The following is a 23,799-nucleotide window of genomic DNA, read 5'->3' as shown; positions in this document are numbered from 1 at the left end:
CAGGTTTGGCCATGCCTGAATCTATCTACCTACTCAATCAATCAATCTAACTAATCTATCTATCCATCTACCAACCTTTCTTATATATGTATCTATCTAATCTACCTACCTAATCTATCTATCTAATCTAATCTAATCTAATCTAACTATCTATCATCTATCTAATCCAGTGTTTCCCAACCTTTTTTGGGCAAAGGCACACTTGTTTGATGAAAAAAATCTCGAGGCACACCACCATTACAGCCCCGTGACGTCAGCGCGCAGCGTCACTTGAGCTCCTTCTCCTGCTCGTTCAGGGCCGCAGTGGCGTAGCGTGGGTTGTCAGCACCCGGGACAATGCAAGTAATTTGCGCCCCCTAACCCGTGGATTTGCGCCCCCTAACACTAACCCCCAGATGTTGCGCCCGGTGTGGCCGGCCCCCCCTGCACCCCCCACGCTAGGCCACTGATCCATAGCTAAAAGCAGAAGTCAACAAATGTGTCCTGTTTTTTGCTCTTCAAAATGTGGCAACCCGAAGACCCCCAGGGACCGTCCAACCAGCCTAGGAAGTGTGCTCTGGTCGCGGGGGAGGAGACACGAGGCATTGCCATCCACACCTGGAATTGAGGAGGAGCTGGAAAGGTCCTTTGGTTTCACACCCAGGACCCATTTTTTCTCTCTTCTTTTGAGAAAGGGGTGGGAAACGGGATTTGGAGGGCGCATGTGTGCGTGTAGCTGAGCTCCAGTTGCTCTGGGCATTTCTGGACGGGGCCGGTAGCGTCTCTCCTAACCCCTCCCCACCCCGGTCTCCAGCCCCCCCCCCGCCCAAAGGCTTCCCCCTACCTGGCCAAAGTTCCACCCGAAGCTGGAGATGCGGTTCGCGCTGCCCACGAAGAGGACGCCGAACTCGGAGAGGACGTATTCCTTGCGCTCAGCGCAGCGGCGCAGCTAGCCGCTCAGGGGCCCGGGGCGGCGCGCGCGTCCTGCAGCCAGGGGCGAGTGCCATGGGGGCGAGCCATGGCAGGGCGCGCTGCGTGGAGCCTCGCTGCAGCCTCCCCCTCAGCTGTAGGGAGGCTGAGGCGGTGGGCAGAGGCCAGAGCGGAGCTTGCGGGCAGTTCGCCCGCAGACGCATGGCTCAGGCACGCTGCAGGCACCGAGGTGTGGCGCCCAGTGCCCCCCGCCTCGCCTAGCTACCAGTGGCATAGGAAGGGGTCTGCGGTGGGTGCGGGGCTGAAAGGACAGACAAGGCTCCAGCAACCACCCCCACCGCCAAGTCCGCCGGTCCTGCAATCCCTTGCACGCTGACTTGGAAGTACAGTGGTACCTCGGGTTACATACGCTTCAGGTTACAGACTCCGCTAACCCAGAAATAGTACCTCGGGAGGGGCAGAGAGCTGCGAGTGCGCCCCCCGCAGATGTTGCGCCCAGTGCGGCCGGCCCCCCCTGCACCCCCCACGCTATGCCACTGCAGGGCCGGGTCGCCGCCGTGAGGGAAGGGCGCCGGGGCGCTGCTGCTGCTGCTGCTGCCGCCGCCACTCCCGGCAGGCATGGGCCCAGCTGAGGCGGCGGCGGCTGTTGTGGTGGTGGCGGCGATAGCGGGCGGAGGAGGGAGCGGCGGCGGGGCCGAGGTAGCCGGCGGCGGCGGGGGAGGCGGCGGCGGTGGAGCAGGAGGGCGGCCGAGGCCGGTGAGGGAGTAGGGTTGCCCGGGGCTTGAGGAGCAGTCGCCGGGAGTTGCTGCTGCTGTTGCTGCTGCTGCCCGGACATGCCGGCCACCTCCTTGTCCGCTGTCTCGCGCTCCTCCCTTTTGCGCGCGCTGCCCCACCGCCGCCCCATTGGCCGGGTCCTGTCAGCTGATCCTGTGTTATTTCCTATGTGTGTGTGTGAGGGGAGAATGGAGAGAGAAACCTCGGCACCACCACCGCGGAGCCGCCCCCGGCTCGACGCGGATCCTCGCCGCCGCCGCCCCGCCTCTCGCCGCCCGACTCGCCCGCCTCCCTCCCACGGCACACCAGGCAATCTCTCGCGGCACACTAGTGTGCCGCGGAACACCGGTTGGGAAACACTGATCTAATCTATCTATGCAAGGAATATCAACTGTACGAGAAATGGTACCAACTAATGGTACTAACAGGACACCGGAGGCCCATTGCAGCTGAAAAAATGCCTCCAGTTTTAATATAAAAAAGAATGGGAAACGTTTACTGCATATTGACAAAAGCAGTGCACACAGGTTAATACATTAGCAGGATTAATTTTTTTAAAAAACCCCACCTGTAATGGTTAAATTTAAAGTAGAATCATAGAATCATACAGCTGGAATAGACCACAAGGGCCATCGAGTCCAACCCTCTGCCAAGCAGGAAACACCATCAGAGCACTCCTGACATATGGTTGTCAAGCCTCTGCTAACTGGGACTTTTCTCTTGCTTTTCTTTTGTGCAAATACCCCCTTCCCCCTGTACCTACCTACCTCTCGACCCTCCCAAGGCCTGCTACCTGAAAGCCATCGAGACCCAACCCAACTTTGCTGTGGCATGGAGTAACCTCGGCTGTGTGTTCAATGCGCAAGGGGAAATCTGGCTGGCGATTCATCACTTTGAGAAGGTAACTGTTACAGAGTTTCTGGGCTCTAGATGGGAAGGCCTGGAAAAATAATGATAATGATAACAATCCAATATAAGCCCCATTAATTGGGCTAGTAGCGTTCTCTCTTCTTCTGTTAAATAATGTTTTATTAATTTTTCATTAATCACAATCCATTAGAAGCCCCATTAATTGGGTTAGTAGCGTTCTCTCTTCTTCTTTTAAAGAATTTATTATTTTCATTCATAGCAATCTGATTTAAGCCCTATTAATTGGGCAAGTGGCATTCTCTTTGTAAATTATTTTTTCATTAATTTTTTCATTAATAACAATCCCATATGAGCCCCATTAATTGGGCTAGTGACATTCTCTTTTTAAATTATTTTTTATTAATTTTTTTATTAATAACAATCAAATATAAGCCACATTAATTGGGCTAGTAGCATTCTCTCTTCTTTTAAATATTTTTTTATCATTTCTTTCATGAATAACCTGATCTAAGCCCCATTAATTGGGCAAGTAGCATTCTCTTTTGAAATATTTTTTTACTAATTTTTTTCATTCATAACAATCCAATTTAAGCCCCATTGGGCTAGTTGCATTCTTGCTGCCGTCGTTGCAGACATAAGAAGTCTTATACCTAGTGAGAAGGCTTCTGGCTTTTTTGACAAATGTATTTTCAAACATTTTCTTTAAATTCATCATATATTATTTCCCAGAAAGCCTTGACCAATGTCACATAATAACAGATGCATATTAGTATATCGCTGCTTCGCAAGATGTTGCAGGGCTGAATGAAGTGGTTTGTAATAACACTGTCAAAATTGGATGCAATTTTTAAATATATACAGTGGTACCTCGTTTTACATAGACTTCAGGTTATACACTCCGCTAACCCAGAAATCGTGCTTCAGGTTAAGAACTTTGCTTCAGGATGAGAACAGAAATCGTGCTCTGGCGGCTCAATGGTAGCAGGAGGCCCCATTAGCTAAAGTTCAGGTTAAGAACAATTTCAGGTTAGCAAAGAAGGAAAACTACCCAAGACTTTCTTTTCAATGACGAAAAACTGTAATCTAATTGATGTTTGGAGACTTAGACATCCACTGGAGAAACAGTTTACATTTTATTCGGAACCAAATCAGTCAATGTCAAGAATAGATCAAATTTGGGTCTCGAATGAACTAACTCCAAGAATTCGGCAAATTGAAATTCAGCCAAGAGTAATTTCAGACCACAGTCCAATAAAATTGGAAATTAAAGGTTATGAAGAAAGATCATTTAGATGGAGAATTAACGATTACCTCTTGGGTGATCAAAAAATCATACAAGAGGCGCAAAAGAAGTTGATGGAATATTTTATGGACAATGCCAATAAGTCAGGTAAATGGCTCGCGTGGCAAATTAAGAAAAGAAAGGAACAAAACATAATCAACAAAATTATTGTGGATGGAGAAGAGAATGAGAACCCGAAAGGCATTAGAAAAGGATTCTTGGACTTTTATAATCATTTGTACAGCAACAGAGAAAAGAACAATTTGAAGAGAATAGAAAGATATTTAAAAGAAAAAAAGGTGCAAAAGATCCCGACAGAAAAGAAAGACAGACTGAATGCCCCAATTGAGAATGAGGAAATAATAGAGGTCATAAAAGAATTGAAAAAAGGAAAGGCTCCAGGACCAGATGGATTTACAGCCAGTTATTACAAAGAATTGAGGCACACCCTGACGGTACCACTGAAAGAAGTTATGAATAATATTTTGAAGGAAAAAGATATTCTGGAAACTTGGAAAGAAGCCTTCATCATACTTATTCCCAAGCAAGATTCTGATTTAACACACGATCTCATTGTTAAACACAGACTATAAGATTTTTGCTGGAATATTAGCAAAAAGATTAAAAAAGGTATTGAGAGAATTTATTCACGATGATCAAGCAGGGTTTCTTCCAGGCAGGCAGATGAAACATAATGTGAGAAATATAATAAATGTTTTGTAATATCTGTCTGCTAGGAATGAGAAACAAGCTATACTAATGTTTGTAGATGCGGAGAAGGCATTTGATAATACAGTGGTGCCTCGCAAGACGAAATTAATTCATTCCGCAAGTTTTTTCTTCTTGCGAGTTTTTCGTCTTGCGAAGCACCGTTTCCCATAGGAATGCATTGAAAATCAATTAATGCGTTCCTATGGAAACCGCTTTCAAGGCTGGCGGTGCGGAGAAGGGCTTTTCTCCCCACCGCAAGCCTTCAGGACAGATACGGGAACAGAGGGGAAGGGGCGCAGCGCTTCTCCTCTGTTCCCGGGGCTTGCGGTGGGAGGAGGGTTTTTCCTCCCCACCGCCAACATTCAGAACAGCATTCTGAATGTTGGCGGTGGGAAGGAAAACCCTCCTCCCACCGCAAGTCTTCAGGACAGCCACCCGAAGGCTGGCGCGGGGAGAAGGTCTCTCCGCCCCACCGCCAGCCTTCGGAGAGCCTTCCGAAGCCTGGCGGCGGGAGGAGGTCTCTCCGCCCCACCGCCAGGCTTCGGAGCAGCCTTCTGAAGGCTGGCGGTGGGGCGGAGAGACCTTCTCCCGCCGCCAGGCTTCGGAGCAGCCTTCTGAAGGCTGGCGGTGGGGCAGAGAGACCTCCTCCCGCCGCCAGGCTTCGGAGCATCCTTCCGAAGCCTGGCGGCGGGAGGAGGTTTCTCCACCCCACCGCCAGGCTTCAGAGCAGCCTTCCAAAGGCTGGCGGCGGGAGGAGGTCTCCACACCACCGCCAGCCTTCGGAGGAGGTCCGAGGACAGTGGGGAAGACGCGCTGCGCTTCCCCGCTGTCCCGGAGATTTCCCTATGGGCTTTCGTCTTGCGAAGGAAGCCCATAGGGAAATTCGTTTTGCGAAGCGCCTCCAAAACGGAAAACCCTTTCGTCTAGCGGGTTTTCCGTCTTGCGAGGCATTCGTCTTGCGAGGCACCACTGTATATCATGGGAATTTGTGTTAAAAAATTTAGAATTTATGGAAGTGGGGAACGATTTCTATAATGGAATAAGGGCGATTTATACAGAGCAAAGAGCTAAATTGATTGTGAATAATGTAATAACAGAAGAAGTGAAGATATGGAAGGGTATAAGACAGGGTTGTCCTCTCTCGCCACTGTTATTCATAATGGTTCTGGAAGTCCTCTTGAGTGCAATTAGACGAAATGAATTAATAAAAGGGGTGACAGTAGGTCAAAACGAATATAAAGTTAAAGCCTTTGCTGATGACCTGGTAATAACGATAGAAGATCCTTTAAAGAGTTTAAATGTGGAGATGGAATTTGGCAAGGTGGCCGGGTTTATATTAAATGTGGGAACCAGTTGACGGAAACCAGCCGTCATTTTGGGGTGCAAGGCAAAGAAAAAACACACACAAAGGCAAATGTCTCCATGGACGGAGGGCAAAAAAGCTCCTTCCTCTCTCTCCTCCGATTTTATTATCCTTTGTTCTCTCCAGCCGCATGGCAGCATTCCAATGTCTCACGTTACCTCATCCGGTCAAGCTTTAACCCACCCACAAACCATATAGGGTTACAGTGCCCAGAGGGGAGAACCTAACTCCTTATAGGGTCAATACATTCTAATACATTGTAAGCTCAGAGTGCTGGTCACCGAGGTCAGCAAGGCACCAGGTGGCACTACAAGCCTTTTCCATGACTTCCTGGCTCCCACATGCCCTCTTTCTTTATTTATTTAATCAGAGTCATATATGTCAGTACCAATACGGTTATATCGAGCGCGATAGGCGACTCTTGTGAGACCGGAAGCGGGCCGCGGACTGGAGAACCATGCAGTACATACAGAAATTAAAGAAGGAATACATTGTATACAGCAACACAAAATAATGCAAATAACTACTATAATGATCACTAAAATCAATAAATGTCGAAGCCAACTTCCATCCGGAAGCCAAGAATATAACCATGCCCATGGATCAACGGAAGGAGGGGGGGCAAACGGATTGTGGGCTACCATGGTTTCCATATGGTCGATTGTCGCAGATATGCTGACATTATTATCAGGAATAAACATGCAACAGTGAGAATGAACAAGCGCACAAACTCCTCCTTTTGAAGCTAAAATCACATTCAAAGTATAACGATTCTGTAAAACCACTTCTCTCATTGCAGACACCTCCTGGTTGAGTTCCTTCAAAGCTTTTATGGTATCATTGAATAATCCTTCAGTCCAATTTGCTAGCCGATGGAGGTCCCTATAGTTCATTGCTGCACCCACCGAGGGCAGCAAGGCCCGAGAGACCTGGGTACCGATATATTGATTTATGGGTGAATTTACCTCCCGACGATTTCGTAGTCTAAGAGAAGATGGTAACTTATCAACCTTATACAACAACGGAACCACGAGACCCAATGTACATGTGCCTGTGAGGTTTCGAGGAATGGCTTTGTATGCTTTTTCGCCACAAAGCAACCATAACTCTCTTTGGAGTAAATAGCTGATATTACTACTCTGTTGGGACCAATTAAAGGCTTCAGTAAATAAGGAACTGATATGAAATTGCTCATCTGTGGCATTTGCTAAGCCAGGGATAGAAGAATTCAGACTCCAATTTGCATGGTAGGTTTCTTTCCTAGTTTTTAGCCATGCACTGGTATCGCTTCTAAAGCACTGAGATTGGTCACTGTATGTTCCTGTAAGAGAACAAGAGCTATTAAACATGAATTTCAATGTATATTGACAGTTTGGATATATGCCCCATGATTCTTTCCCCTCTTTAATTTGAAAACAAATGGGGGCAGGCTCATGGAGGGTCAATTGTACTGGAGGCCAAAAAGTTTGCTTAGGGGATATAATATCAGTAAATTGAAAAGATCCATTGACAGGCACGCCATGAAGCATTATGCCTGAATGACTGGCAAAGGGCGGCATGTGCATACATAACCAACATTTAGAAGCATGCAATAAACTGGTAAACTTAATCATATCTTGTACAAAAATATTATTCCTCCATATCTTATGATAATTTTCTCCCCTAAAAGTCTTATTCAACAATGCTGTTCTTATAGTTCGAGAGTGGCTGAGCCGTGGATACTGCCAGCCAGAGTAGGATTCAGGCGACAGCTGCTTGCCAGCCGATAAGGTGAAATATGGTGGCTGCAACTGGATTGTGTCGTCTGCTTCTCATCCTTGTATAATGATGCAGCAAAAGATGGCAAGGCAAATGGTTAGGAAGGCACTTCTGTAGTTGAAGGGACTCGCCATGGCCGCACGCATCGAGCTGGAACCCACAAAGGCTTGTCCTCGACGTCCACTGCCGCGTACCCTCGTCCCCACGTGATCAGCGGAACAGGTCCATGCCACGCGGGATCAGGCAAGCGTCGGTACACCACCAAGGGGCGGGGGAGTGCCTCCTCCTTCCTAAAATGCAATTCTGCGGGAGTATGGGTCCTATTATGTGGATATAAAAGATGGTTAAGTACAAAAAGAACTTGGTGAACAGCCGAAGGGATATCTGCCGTTGGTATGCTTCGGCCGCCAAGCTGTTTAAGCAATAGTGTTTTGAACGTCAGGTGTGCTCTTTCCACTATAGCTTGACCTGTGGAGTTAAAGGGTATGCCATGAGTTAATTTCACATTCCACAACATACAAAATTCCGAAAATGTTTTAGAAATATATGCTGGACCATTATCAGTTTTGATACGCGCAGGTTTACCCATGACTGAGAAACAGCGGATAGTGTGCTGAATGACATGCCGAGCTGTTTCCCCCCTCATGGGCGTAGCCCATATGAATCCAGAGTGGGTGTCCACCGTGAGGTGAACCTTGGAGAGTGGAGCCAACACAGGTGTGTGTGTGACATCCATCTGCCAACACGCCAATGCAGACGTGCCCCTAGGATTGACAGCATCAAAAGGAATGGCCAGCTGAGATTTAGAACAAGAAGCACATTGGGAAACTATATCCCTTGCTTGGGCCAAAGGAATAGAAAAATGCTTTGCCAATGCTTTCGCAGGAAGGTGAAAGGTGTTATGACCTAGTATAGGGTCAGAAAAGAGAGAAAAGGTAGAAATGTCCCTCAGAGCCACATCTGCTCTTGCATTGCCCTCTGCTAAATACCCTGGGTGTGATGTGTGGGAGCGAAGATGTGCAACATAATAAGATAACTCTCTGTGCTGAAGTAAGGCCTGCAGGCCAAGAAACAAGGAAAACAAGTCAGAATCCAAGGAAGGAGTTATATAAGATATTGGTAAACTAGCAAAAAGGCGATATACATACTGAGTATCCACAATAAGATTGAAAGGTTGAGTAGGAAAGGATTGAAAGGCAAGAATCACAGCTGCTAGCTCAGCTCACTGGGCAGAAGACTGTGGAGGGGTATATAAACATTTCCATTTTCCTCCCTCCTCCCATGTCACCACCCCCCTACTTCTTGTTCTATCCATGAAGAGGGTTAGTGCAGAGGGGAGAGGTGTGAGAGACAAGGGGGTAGCCAAACATAGGTGACCTGTGTCAGAAATGTCAAACGGTCATCCTTTGGAGGGTTAAAAATGATGACACCTATAAAATCAGCTAAAGCAATTTGCACGTGAACGTCCTTTGATAACAATGTCTGATGTGGATTCAATTACTGAATAAATGTTCTTCGGTGGGGTATGTGGTAGATGTAACCATTCTATAATGCAGATAGTCTTCTTCTTGTTCCGCCTGAGCATATAAAATTCCTGTTGGCAACGATGTAGCAAATACGGCCAGGTGCAGCTCGTGTGCAGCACCTCTAGGTGGCGCATGTGGAAAGGTTTCAATGCTTCACCCACAAAATGTTGACAAAGTGTAGGGGAGTTCCGCATGCCTTGAGGACAATCCACTGATAACGTTGCGAATCGTGATATACTGGCAATGTAAAAGCAAACTGTTCCTTGTCTGCTGGAGCCAGTGGGATGAAGATGGTTCAATGTGGCCGAAAGTCAATTGTTCAGAGATAAGCTGTTCAGAAACAGGATGGTGCCATTGCTGCGGATTTTTCTTTTGGTGGAGGCCACCGTTCTACCCACACTGAGGTATCGGTGATCCTGGTTCGCCACGCTGGAAACGTTGTATCGGTGGCTACAGGCTGGTTTTCATTGAGCGCTGCTGCTAGCAGATGAATCTTGTGGGTGGCTGTATCACCAGACTGACAAATGCGAAGCATGGCTGCTGTGTCTGTGGCAGGATTGTGTATTATCGGTCTTAACGCAACCTTACAATCCTCTTTGGCATATTCAAAGGCCAATTGTTTGATAATTATTTGTTTGGCTTCAGGATTTTCAATTTGTCTACTCACTGCTGTAATCAGCCTGTCCATAAAGGAAGAATATGATTCTCTTGCCTCTTGCCTGATTGAACCCCACCTTGATTGAATACTGGTGGGTTCTGGGATTTTTCTCATTGCTTGTTGAGCAGCAAGAGCAGTATCCCTCAATAAAATCTGCAGCAGTGTGGCTTGTACTGAAGCCTGAGCAAAGGGCCCACGGCCCATCATAGCATCCATCACATCTGCGAGGGTAATATTAGGATTATTCCCTCTTGCTTGTTGCAGTAAGGCAGGAGCATAACCATGACAGGCGATTTCCCATTCATGAGCAAATAATACACCAGCTGATGGAGGTAAAACTGTACGTGCCAAAAGCTTGATGTCATCTGGAACCAACAGCTGGGCTAATGTGGCTTCCAAAAGAGCCTGTGTGAATGGTGCTTGCAGTCCATTTGTCCTGACTGACAATTGGAGCTCTTTCAAGATTTTAAAGTCAAAAGGTTGGTGCTGGGCTTGAGTTCCTGCTGGAGCACCAGCAGGGGGCACAATAACAGGGAATGCCATGGTATCCTGAGATAAGGAACAGGCAAGGGCTGCACGTTGAAAGGGGGTAGCTGGTTCTGCTGCTGAAAGAGCAGGGTCATTTCCAGCCAGACCACGATATTTTTGCAGGATTGGGTCCTCTAGTGAGGAACTATAATCTGGAGGCTTGGGTTCTGGAGCTGCTGGCAGGGCAAGGATTGGAACAAACTCTAACACAGCAGACTGGATTAAAGAAGCTGGAGGTTGTGATGGCAATGCAGCCAGGGAGATATTTTTTGGTGATAAAGAGCCCATAGCGTAATGAACCTTGCACCATGCATTTAAAATCCGAGTACTGATGCTGGGGAGCTCATGAAAATGTTCACCAATCTTGTCCCAAAGTTTCAGTTCCCAAGTCCCATTTGCAATTACACCCAAGTCCCAGGGAGAATGTTCATCAATGGCCAGAATGAGCTGTATCAAATCACCCTCGGGAACTTCCAGTTTGTTGGAGGAGAGGAGAAATTTTAAGTCTTTTAAAAATTTCTGTTGGGGAGTAGTCAAAGAGCTGCCCATTTTTCAAAAATCAATATAATAGAAGGGATCGAACTCACCGGGATCTTTTTTAAAGATGTAGAGCGCTTTGCAATCCTTGCCGGACGTAGTGAGTCGATGATAACCACTGCTTGGATCAAAAATCCTCTCAGTTTCTTTTAAAATCCTCTTAGTCTGCCTCAGACTGTTTGCTTCCAGTTGCTTCTTTTTTCCCTTTTAAAAACCTCAGCCGTATCCTTTTATTCTGCCTCAGAGAGGGCACCACTTGTGGGAACCAGTTGACGGAAACCAGCCGTCATTTTGGGGTGCAAGGCAAAGAAAAAACACACACAAAGGCAAATGTCTCCATGGACGGAGGGCAAAAAAGCTCCTTCCTCTCTCTCCTCCGATTTTATTATCCTTTGTTCTCTCCAGCCGCATGGCTGCATTCCAATGTCTCACGTTACCTCATCCGGTCAAGCTTTAACCCACCCACAAACCATATAGGGTTACAGTGCCCAGAGGGGGGAACCTAACTCCTTATAGGGTCAATACATTCTAATACATTGTAAGCTCAGAGTGCTGGTCACCGAGGTCAGCAAGGCACCAGGTGGCACTACAAGCCTTTTCCATGACTTCCTGGCTCCCACAATTAAATAAGAAAAAAACCAAAGTAATGATTAAGAATATGGACCAAAGTGCAATAGAAGTAATGCAACGAGAATCAGGGATTGAAGTGGCGAAGAAGGTAAAATATCTGGGAATATGGTTAACTCCAAGAAATATTGATTTATTTCAAAACAACTATATACCGGTGTGGAACAGAATCAAAAAAGTTTTGTAAGTTTGGGGAAGGATGAAACTTTCTTTTTGGGGTAGAATCTCAACGATCAAAATGAGTGTGCTTCCAAAGATGTTATTTTTGTTCCAAATGATTCCTATAATTAGGGGGACAACGACTTTCAAAGAGTGGCAAATTCAAGATATATCTGGCAGGGCAAAAAGCCAAGAATACAATGTAAGTTATTGACAGATGCAAAGGAAAGAGGAGGCTTTGCGCTGCCAGATTTGAAATTATATTATGAAGCGTCTTGTCTCTGCTGGTTAAGGGAATGGATAAAATTAAAAAACAATAAACTGTTAGAGTTAGAAGGATTTGATAATAGATTTGGGTGACACGTGTATTTGTGGTTGGAGAAGAAGAAAAGTCACAAGGGTTTTGAGAATCACATTTTCAGGAGCTCCATAATAGAAATATGGGATAGGTGTAAAAATATATTAGAACCCAAAGTTCCACACTGGTTGTCTCCATTAGAGGTTATGAGTGTAAAGAAAATCAATATGAGAGGGAATTGGATCACTTACGGAGAGCTAATAATTAAAGAAGGGGGGAAATGGAAAATGAAGCCATATGAACAAGTAAAAGAACATGTGTTTGATTGGTTGCATTATTTTCAGGTAAATGAAATGTTTAAAAAGGATTTAAAAGAGTGGATATACGGAAAAAGAATCGAAATTTCAAATAGAGATGATAAACAATGATTATAAGATATTGTCAAAAATGTATAAAATGTTGTTGGATTGGCAAACGATGGACGAGGAGGTAAAGTCGGTTATGATACATTGGGCCAGAGACTTTGGTTATAATATACAATTGGCTGACTGGGAAAAATATTATGAAAATGGAAAAAGGAAAATATTATGAAAATGGTATATAGATGGTACATAACACCGGTTAAGTTAGCAAAAATGTTCAAAACATGTAATAAGTGTTGGAAATGTAAAGAAAAAGAAGGATCTTTTTTCCATATGTGGTGGGAATGTAAGAAGGTAAAGGGTTTCTGGGAAATGATATATAATGAGTTGAAGAAGATGCTTAAATACACATTTGTAAGGAAACCAGAAGCCTTTTTGTTAGGAATAACTGGAAGAGAGATAAATAGAAAGGATTACAAACTTTTCCAATACGCAGTAACAGCGGCAAGAATATTAATGGCCCAAAAATGGAAACAAGAGGAGCTACCGACCCTTGAAGAGTGGAGAATGAAACTTATGGACTATGCAGAACTGGATAAACTGACTGGGAAGATTAGATATCAATGGGATCACAAGTTCATCGAGGACTCGGGAAAGTTTACAGATTATCGGAAAAGCATATGTGACGAACAGACAACGCTAGTGGGATTTAAAGAGGCTTTGTGAAAGTTAAAGATGTATTGTAAAAAAGAAATAGAACTGAAAGGATAATATTAAATGGCAATATAAATTTAGAGAATGCATAAAAATAGAAAATATGGATTGGTGGAAAAGCTTGTGGAAGTCCAAAAAGTTGAAATTTGTGAATACTGTTTGGGATGGCGAATTTGTAAATAGGAAAATTTAATAAAAATTATTATTATTATTTAAAAAAAGAACAATTTCAGGTTAAGAACAGACCTCCGGAACGAATTAAGTACTTAACCCAAGCTACCACTGTATAATATTTTTTTAGTTTTCACAAAAAACCAAATCATTAAATTAAATAATATTTTTTTAAAAAACAACTGTATACACAATCAATGTTAATCCCACATTATGGGATTATTTGACTTGCCTCCCCTGGTTCCTTTGTATTATCATCATTCATTATCATCACTGGAGAGCCAGTGTGGTGTAGTGGTTAAGAGCGGTAGACTCATAATCTGGGGAACCGGGTTCGCGTCTCCACTCCTCCACATGCAGCTGCTGGGTGACCTTGGGCCAGTCACACTTCTCTGACGTCTCTCAGCCCCACTCACCTCACAGAGTGTTTGTTGTGGGGAAGGAAGGGAAAGGAGAATGTTAGCCGCTTTGAGATTCCTTAAAGGGAGTGAAAGGCGGGATATCAAATCCAAACTCTTCTTCTTCTTCAATAAAATCATCATCACTAATTTAAGGTTATCAGATTTTTTTTCAATGAGTCCGGGGATACTTTTCAACTTAAATGGATTTTGTATGGGGACTGATTTGTAAATCCGGGGACTGTCCTTACTCCAGAGGAGGGCAACCAAAATGGTCAAAGGCCTGGAAACGATGCCTTATGAGGAACGGCTAAGGGAGCTGGGCATGTTTAGCCTGGAGAAGAGGAGGTTAAGGGGTGATATGATAGCCATGTTCAAATATAGAAAAGTATGTCACATAGAGGAGGGAGAAAGGTTGTTTTCTGCTGCTCCAGAGAAGCGGACACGGAGCAATGGATCCAAACTACAAGAAAGAAGATTCCACCTAAACATTAGGAAGAACTTCCTGACAGTAAGAGCTGTTTGACAGTGGAATTTGCTGCCAAGGAGTGTGGTGGAGTCTCCTACTTTGGAGGTCTTTAAGCAGAGGCTTGACAACCATATGTCAGGAGTGCTCTGATGGTGTTTCCTGCTTGGCAGGGGGTTGGACTCGATGGCCCTTGTGGTCTATTCCAGCTGTATGATTCTATGATTCTACTTTAAATTTAACCATTACAGGTAGGTTTTTTTTAAAAAATTAATCCTGCTAATGTATTAACCTGTGTGCACTGCTTTTGTCAATATGCAATAAACGTTTCCCATTCTTTTTTATATTAAAACTGGAGGCATTTTTTCAGCTGCAATGGGCCTCCGGTGTCCTGTTAGTACATTAGTTGGTACCATTTCTCGTACAGTTGATATTCCTTGCATAGATAGATTAGATAGATGATAGATAGTTAGATTAGATTAGATTAGATTAGATTAGATTAGATTAGATAGATTAGGTAGGTAGATTAGATAGATACATATATAAGAAAGGTTGGTAGATGGATAGATAGATTAGTTAGATTGATTGATTGAGTAGGTAGATAGATTCAGGCATGGCCAAACCTGGCCCTCCAGCTGTTTTGGGACTACAACTCACATTGTCCCTGACCACTGGTCCTGTTAGGTAGGGATGATGGGGGTTGGAGGGCCAAGTTGGGCCACACCTGGATTAGATGGTAGGTAGGTAGATAGATTTGATAGATAGGGTAGGTAGATAGATAGATAGATAGATAGATAAGATAGGTAGGCAAGTAGATAGATAATAAGATAAAGTCGGTAGATCGATAAGGTAGGAAGGTAGGTAGGAGGCAGCCTAGGTCAAAGTTGACCCACTTATTTAAAAGTAACCATGCTGTTATACAGTGGTACCTCTGGATGCGAACGGGATCCGTTCCGGGGCCCCGTTCGCATCCTGAAGCGAACATGCTCGGGTCACAATTTGCTGCTTCCGTAGATGCGTGTGGCATCATTTTGAGTGTCTGCACGTGCGCAAGCTGCAGAACCCGGAAGTAACGGGCTCTGTTACTTCTAGGTCGCCACGGAGCACAACCCGAAAATGCTTAACCCGCAGCTACTTCAACCTGAGGTATGACTGTATTAGTAACAAAAATCTATTATCTTAAATATTTTCAGGCGGTGACCCTGGACCCCAACTTCCTGGATGCTTACATTAATCTGGGGAACGTCTTGAAGGAGGCGCGTATATTTGACAGGTAAGCAAATAGGCATAGAGCTTATATTCTCTTTTTTATATAAATGTTTTTTATTGGTTTTGCGTATAATCACATTACGTCTTATATTCTCAGTTTAGTGGTTGCACCCATACCCAAACTAACTCCCATTGTTGCCTAGAGGGTTGATTTTATTTAAAGCAAACTGATTTAAATCCCAAATCCATAAGACTTGATTTAAATCCCCCTTTTACCGCAAGGTTCAGCCTTGCTGGCATCCTCTTAATATTGACAAACGGAGGCAGGTTTCCTTTTTGGAATCCTAACTTCAGAGTCTTTTCTACAGTTATATCAAAATGATTTGGTTCTGCTATATACAGCCCGATTGTGACGAAATGATGGTGAGTTTTAATAAGTGAACACTTTTTATTTGAACAACTTTTCTGCTGCACTTGATTGGAAGGAGAAAAGAAACATTTCCTTCATAACAATTTAAGCAATTTATTTCACTTAAACAGTAACATGGTAGCATATGTATCCATGTTGCTTAACTGATGTGCTGAAACATTTTTTCCCCAAGAAAAACTTGGACTGAGTTTTCGCACACATGAAAAACTTAAAACAAATAATTCTTCCCCGAATTATTTATTTATTTATTTATTTATTTCTACCCCGCTCTCACTGGCCAGGGCCGGGCTCAGGGCGGCTAACACCAAATATAAATTACAATAAAATAGAATAGAAAAAAACCCCAGTTAATTAAAATACAGCTTAAAATGCAGCCTCATCAAGACTACAAAGGGAGGAAACATCAGCTATTCACCCAAGCCAGCTATCCATGCTGGTGCTACATGGGCCAGCAAAAAAAGCCACGGGAAAATTTATATACCAAATCCCATATAGGGTGTCAGAGTGAGTCTAAGCATAGAGCGAGTTAAAATAATCAAGCCTGGAGGTGACCATCGCATGGATCACTGGCCAGATCAGGGCGAGAAAGGTAAGGAACCAATTCCTTAATACGGCGGAGGTGGAAAAATGCCACCTTTGCTGTGGCTGCAACCTGTGCCTCCATGGAAAGAGAGGCATCGAAGGTTACACCCAAGCTCTTGACAGAAGGCTCTGGCACTAATTGCGCCCCCACAAGAGATGGGAGTTGGCCCCCCAACCCCATGTTGTCCTGACCCAGCCAGAGGACCTCTGTCTTCGAAGGATTTAACTTCAACTGGCTCCCACGCAGCCACCCAGCCACGGCTTCCAAGCATCTGGTCAGTGTGTCTGGGGCCGAGTCCATTGACAGATAAAGTTGGGTGTCATCAGCATATTGACGACAACTCAGCCCTAAACTCCGGACAATCTGGGCAAGGGGGCGCATAAAGATATTGAAAAGCATCTGGGAAAGGATTGTGCCCTGCGGCACTCCACACAACAAGGAGTGCCGCAGCGACAACTCCCTCCCTAGCGCCACCCTCTGTCCCCGACCTGAGATAAAGGAGCACAGCCATTGTCTGACTGTGCCCTGAATCCCCACGTTGGCAAGGCGGTGGTCCAAAAGTTTGTGATCGACCATGTCGAAGGCCGCTAACAAATCTAAAAGAATCAGCAGTCCCGGCCCGCCTCGATCCTCTTAATCGTCCTCCCAAAGCATTTTATTTTTTAAAAAACAGATTTTTATCCACCCTGGTGACAATGAAACTGAACCAGTCCTTGATCTCATTTCAGAGCCGTTGCAGCCTACCTACGGGCCCTGAGCCTGAGTCCCAACCACGCTGTTGTCCACGGCAACCTGGCATGTGTGTATTACGAACAGGGGCTGATCGATCTGGCAATCGATACCTACAAGAGGGCCATTGAGCTCCAGCCCCACTTCCCTGACGCCTACTGCAACCTGGCCAACGCGCTGAAAGAGAAAGGCAGCGTAAGAAACTGGTCCCTTTTGCCTTGGGGTGGGGGGAACATCTATATAAAAGATGTTTTATAGATGGTACTTAACACCTGCCAAAATAGCTAAAATGTATAAAACAAAAAAACTGTGCTGGAGGTGCAGTAAAGAAGAAGGGACACTTATACATTTCTGGTGGGCCTGTGAAAAAAAAATACAGAAACTTTCCTATTAGGCAGTGGTGTCCAAACTTTTTTCAAAGAGGGCCAGATTTGATGAAGTGAAGGGCCATAAGGGCCGACCAAAGTTGTTTACTTTTTTTAAGGATTGAAGTTGTTGAGCTCTTTTCTTAGGGTTTAAATTGTTGAACTTTTTTTAGGATTGAAGTTGTTTAGCTTTTTCTTAGGCTTTTACCCCATGCTGAATTGGCCAGATTAACAGAGACAATTAGGGCACAACCCAGACAAGAATTCCAAAAGGAATGGGGAAAATGCAGAGAATACTTTACCAAACAGTGCCCCAAAATATACACTTGGACTTGTTTCAATTAATTTCTACAGGAGACTTTGTGGTTTAAGTCATAATTAGGAAAAATTGTAATAATCCCATACAAAAGAAATAGTATACAAGAGGTAAATAAGGCGGCCATTTAACAGAATAAAGTCTTTTATTTTTATGTTATGTTTTCTTTGTGTAAGGGGATAGGAGTTTAATTTTGATAATTAGTCAATGGTGGTGGGTCTGTTTGTATGTATGAGTTGTTGTGGACTATGTTATAAATAAAATAAAAATTAAAAAAAGAAAATGAAACCGGTCCCTTTTGCTTTCTGTATGTCAGAGGGTTTGCTGAAAAAAGCCTTCCGGATGATGGTGACCTCGAAATTGGGCTCTTTGGGGGGGGGGATTTGGGGTACAGAACCTAGAAGAAGTCCTCTTTTATTTTTTCCTTTGTCATATCGTCACATACAACTTTGCTCATACCAAGCGTCGACTCCCCTCCCCCTTCCCCCGCTCCCACTCCCTGGCTTTCTTAAGCAGTCACGATCCTCTTAGCATTTCTATATCACCCTTTAAAAATTGTCCAGTAGCACCTGATGATGATGATAATAATAATAATAATAATAATAATAATAATAATAATAATAATAATAATAATAATAATAATAATTATACCCCGCCTATCTGGTTGGGTTTCCCCAGCCACTCTTGGCGACAAAATATTAAAATACAATAGTCCGTCAAACATTAAAAGCTTCCCTAAACAGGGCTTGCTAAACTTGGCTTCTTCTTGGTATAATTTTTTGTATGCAGGTCCAATTCTTCAGATACAAAAGCTTCTACCAAGACCAAACTGAGTTGGTCTGCAATGTGCTACTGGACAATTTATATATTTTTTATATATTTCAACTGCGTTAGACCACCACAGCTGCCTACCTGAACATATATCGCCCTATTTACCTTCTTACTCTACTTAAAACAATTTACTTTAGCATTTGTAAATCACTTTCAAAAATTAGCCTCTGGTTTTTTTAATAACAGTATATTTAAAGATCTTTTTCAATTCTTTGTAAATCATATCCCAGTAGACTTTGACTTTAGTGCACATCCACCACCTATGGACGAAATTCCCTTCCTTCTCCTTGCATTTCTAGCGTGCCTTATCTTGAGTTATATATATTTTAGCAAGTTTAGTCGGCGTCAAATACCACCTATACGTCACCTTCATTAAATTTTTAATTAGTGCTGTACATTCAATAAATTGTTTTTGCCCATAATCTTTCCCACTTATCTAATTCAATGTTATGACCAAAATCTTGAGCCCATTTAATCATAACCGACTTAACTTCTTCATCCTTTGTATGCCATTCTTATACGTTTTTGGCAATGATTTTCTTTTACTATCTAGCAACTCTGTCTCTTAATTTTGATTTAGTATGACCAAAACCATTTCCCTTACTGTCTTCCTTAAATACATCTTGCAAAAGACGGTAAGTGTGCGGGAAAGAGAGTTTGAATCGGATTAGTCTGCTCTTGTATTTATGTTCCCCTAAACCAAGCATGTCCAAAGTCCACTTTGGGGGCCTTCCACCCATCTCTCCTAGATCTCAAAATGCATTGGTTTTGTCATATTTCCTGCTATCCTGCCAAAGAATTTAAATTTTCCCAATGTTCTTTTAGACCAGGCATGTCCAAAGTCCAGTTCAGGGGCCTAATCTGGCCCTCTGGTCGATTTAATCCGGCCCTCGTGGCGGTTTATTTACTAGGGCAAAACTTCCCCCCAAAAAGCTCAAGAACTTTAATCCTAAAAAAAGGTCAGCACCTCTGGGGTCAAATCCTTAAAAAAGGCTCAACAATTGTGGGGTTTTACTGTTAATATGCTTCTTCTTAATTGCATTTCACTATTAATATACTTCTTAATTGTATTTCAGTTCAACAATGACTTTGATAAAATACATCTTTTGTGACGTGCAGAAGGCTTGAGTTACCTATGAGGTGCAACAGTTACCATATAGCATATATTCAATATAAAAAACAGCAACAATTGGTTGTTGACAAAGGACAGCTGGCATATATATATAAAAGATATTAACTGATATGCATGCCATTCCAGATATAGCTATATAATCTCTACTGTTGGTAAGAGAAGAACTTTGGAGCAGGCATTTTCAAAAAAAGAGTTTTTTATGAACCGCTCTAATACCAAGTTACCGTCAGGAGCTGAGGGGCCGTATCAAACCTCAATCCAGCCATCACATCACAGAGCAGCCTTTTGGGCTCCTGTGAAAGACATACTAATATTCGTGTAAAAACTCTGTTTTGTGTTTCGAAGGTTGCCGAAGCCGAGGAATGCTACAATACAGCTCTCCGTTTATGTCCGACTCACGCGGATTCTCTTAATAACCTGGCGAACATCAAGCGAGAACAAGGGAATATCGAGGAGGCTGTCCGCCTGTACCGGAAAGCTCTTGAGGTACGTGCGTGGAGAATTACAACAATTAAATTGACATATAAGGGTTAGGCATGCGTACCCTGGACTCCTAGTCTGGGTCTTTTTAAAAATCGCCGATCAAATTTTTCTTGATCAATAACGGAAATAATGGTGAAGAAGTGAAAGTGAAGTAGCATTTTGAGGCTCGACAAAGCATGGTCCGATAAGTCCCCTTTGGAAGGAAGAGGGTCTGTCCCCCTTTTTATATTCCTAGGCCTCCTGGAATGACCAAAAATCTGCTTTTTCATCAGAAGAACAATGCAAGGTGTTAAGGAACGGTACAGAAATTGAAATAAAAGCTGGGCACATGCTGTTCTCTGTGTCGGCTGAGCTTGATCCCCTGACAGTCTTATTTTCTAACAGTATTTCCTATGCGTACGAAAAAGGCAGTTCATAGGCCCATTATTATTATTATTATTATTATTATTATTATTATTATTATTATTATTATCATTACCACAAATCATTCCAAACGGTGATTTATTTTGCAGCCAGCCCCTGCCACATTTGAGCATCAAAGAGGGGCTCTTTAAAATATGGCATTGGTCATTTGACAGTCTGATCTCCCAACAGTATTTCCTATGCATGCTAAAAAGGCAGTCCATAGGTTCCTCCTCCTCCTTAATTTTTGCAAGTCAATCCAAATGAGGATTTATTTCACGCCCACAACCTTTGAGCCTCAAAGAGCAGCCTCCGTCTCTTTAGAATGCTTCTCAGGGAAACTAAGAGTGAGCTTCTTCCCCGCAGGTCTTCCCGGAGTTTGCAGCTGCGCATTCAAATTTAGCCAGTGTTTTGCAACAGCAGGGGAAGCTCCAGGAGGCCCTCATGCACTACAAGGAGGCCATCAGGTGAGCTTCCAAAGCCATGGGGAAAATAGATTGAAAGAGCTCCTCCTTACTGTATTTTAATCTTTTGCTGGAAGCCGCCCAGAGTGGCTGGGTATAAATAATAAATTATTGTTGCTGTTGTTAATAATTATTATTACTCCTCATGCGCTGGTCTGGTGCCTGTGGGAAAGCTCTCCTCTTGTGGATAAAGCACTTTCTCTTTTTCTTTTAGGTTTTTTTATTTTTTATTTTTATTTTTATTTTATTTTTTGTCCCTTGAAGGACAGCCAAATTTAAATAACAATTCGACACACAGCTGCGAGGCATTTGCGAGCTTTTTTGCGGAGAAGGTCCTGTTGCTCCGCCATGACCTCCCTGCCAATTTGGATACAATAAAGGAACTGGAGGCCCCTCGACTGTCCTCGGGTCCAGTATTGGACCACTTTGACCGGATATCCCCAGCCGATGTGGACAGACTCCTCCGAGCTGGAAAGCCCACCACCTGTCCTCTTGACCCGTGCCCGTCCTGGCTGATTAGAGCGTGCCCAGACGAGGTGCGGGCCCCCCTGGGGGATATCATCAATTTGTCCCTTGGCACTGGGATATTCCCAGGGAAACTGAAGGAGGCAGTGGTGTGTCTGCTCTTAAAGAAAACATCATTAGATCCTTTAGATCTATCCAATTACCGCCCGGTTTCGAATCTTCCATTCCTGGGTAAGGTGATTGAGAGAGCGGTTGCTGAACAGCTTGGTAGGTTTCTGGATGAAACATCTGCTCTCGATCCATTCCAGTCCGGCTTCCGCGCTGGTCATGGGACCGAGACGGCTCTGGTCGCCCTAACAGATGATCTCCGCAGGCAGCTGGATCGAGGCGGGTCGGGGCTGCTGATTCTTCTAGACCTGTCAGCAGCCTTCGACATGGTCGATCACGAACTTCTGGACCACCGCCTTGCCGACGTGGGGATCCAGGGCACAGTCCTTCAATGGCTGCGCTCGTTTCTCTCCGGTCGGGGACAGAGGGTGGCGCTTGGGGGGGGAATTGTCATCGCGCCACTCCTTGGTGTGTGGAGTGCCTCAGAGTGCGATACTCTCCCCGATGCTTTTTAACATCTTTATGCGCCCCCTCGCCCAGCTTGTCCGGAGTTTTTGGCTGGGTTGCCATCAGTATGCCGATGACACCCAACTCTATCTGTTGATGGATGGCCATCCTTACTCGGCCCCAGATACACTGACCAGATGTCTGGAAGCTGTGGCTGGATGGTTACGTGGGAGCCGGTTGAAGTTAAATCCTTCGAAGACAGAGGTCCTCTGGCTGGGACGGAGCGATATGGGATTGAGGGGGCAACTCCCATCTCTTGCGGGGGTGCAATTAGTGCCAGCATCGTCCGTTAAGAGTTTGGGTGTAATCTTCGACACCTCCCTTTCCATGGAGGCGCAGATTACAGCTATAACAAAGGCGGCATTTTTTCATCTCCGCCAAGCTAAGCAGTTGGCTCCTTATCTCTCTCACCCTGACCTAGCCACTGTGATCCACGCGACGGTCACCTCCAGACTGGATTATTGTAACTCGCTCTACGTGGGGCTGCCCTTGAGACTGACCCAGAAACTCCAGCGGGTGCAGAATGCCGCGGCGAGACTCCTTACGGGGTCTTTGCTGCGAGATCATATCCATCCGGTGCTGTACCAGCTGCACTGGCTCCCGGTGGAGTACAGGATCAGGTTTAAGGTGCTGGTTTTAACCTTTAAAGCCCTATACGGCCTAGGACCCTCGTACCTATGGGACTGCCTCTCCTGGTATGTCCCACAGAGAAATTTACGGTCTGCAAATAAAAACACCCTAAAGATCCCAGGTCACAGAGAGGTTAGGTTGGCCTCAACTAGAGCCAGGGCCTTCTCGGCTGCGGCTCCAATCTGGTGGAACGCTCTGTCACAAGAGACTAGGGCCCTGTGGGACCTGACATCCTTCCGTAGGGCCTGCAAGACAGAGCTGTTCCACCAGGCCTTTGGTCAGGGCGCAGACTGACTCCCTCCTCTGGCAACCTGCACAGAATTTTGCTTGATGGTTGCCATTAATTTGATTTTAATTTGATTTAATTAATTTTATAATGAATGTTTTAAAATGTTGGACTATTTTGATTGTTGTTAGCCGCCCTGAGCCCGGCTTCGGCTGGGGAGGGCAGGATATAAATAATTTTATTATTATTATTATTATTATTATTATTATTATTATTATTATTATTATTATTCAGTTTTTTTATTTTATCATTTTATTTCCATACACTCCAAACATTTTCAATATATACAATACTGGGATTATACAAACCCCTTGGACTCTCCCCCACCCCCCACCCCCCGTTTCCATATTTTGCCATCTTTTCTTGCATGTAATTACAATGATTCGTTCTATTCCATTTCCTTATTTGCTACTTTGGCTTCATCAATGTTATATCAATCCTGCCTGTGGAAAACCATCTAATTCGATTTTAATTTGATCCCGATTTGTTTTTAGGAGGTAATTTAATTATTGTTTGATTTTATACTAATGTTATATATTTGATGTTAGCTGCCCTAAGACCGGTTTCGGCCAGGGAGGGCGGGATACAATTATTATTATTATTATTATTATTATTATTATTATTATTATTATTATTATTATTATTATTATTTCTAAATATGTATCTTTAAGGTATTCAATAAATTTTTCCCATTCTTGTTTAATTTTTTTATATATATAAATAGTTTTTATTAAGTTTTAGCATTTTA

General features: G+C 44.1%; 1 protein-coding gene across 1 annotated transcript in view; it reads right to left on the bottom strand.

The window, feature by feature from the left end:
* Positions 1 to 23,799, bottom strand: part of LOC308578134 (uncharacterized protein) — a gene marked incomplete at its 5' end in the record, with an annotated part of 124,504 nt that overhangs the window by 40,983 nt on the left and 59,722 nt on the right. The window lies entirely within an intron of this gene.

This window comes from Podarcis bocagei (assembly GCF_964188305.1).
Source record: "Podarcis bocagei genome assembly, chromosome: W".
NCBI classification, from domain to species: domain Eukaryota; kingdom Metazoa; phylum Chordata; class Lepidosauria; order Squamata; family Lacertidae; genus Podarcis; species Podarcis bocagei.
This window is presented reverse-complemented; position numbering and strand designations above follow the sequence as displayed.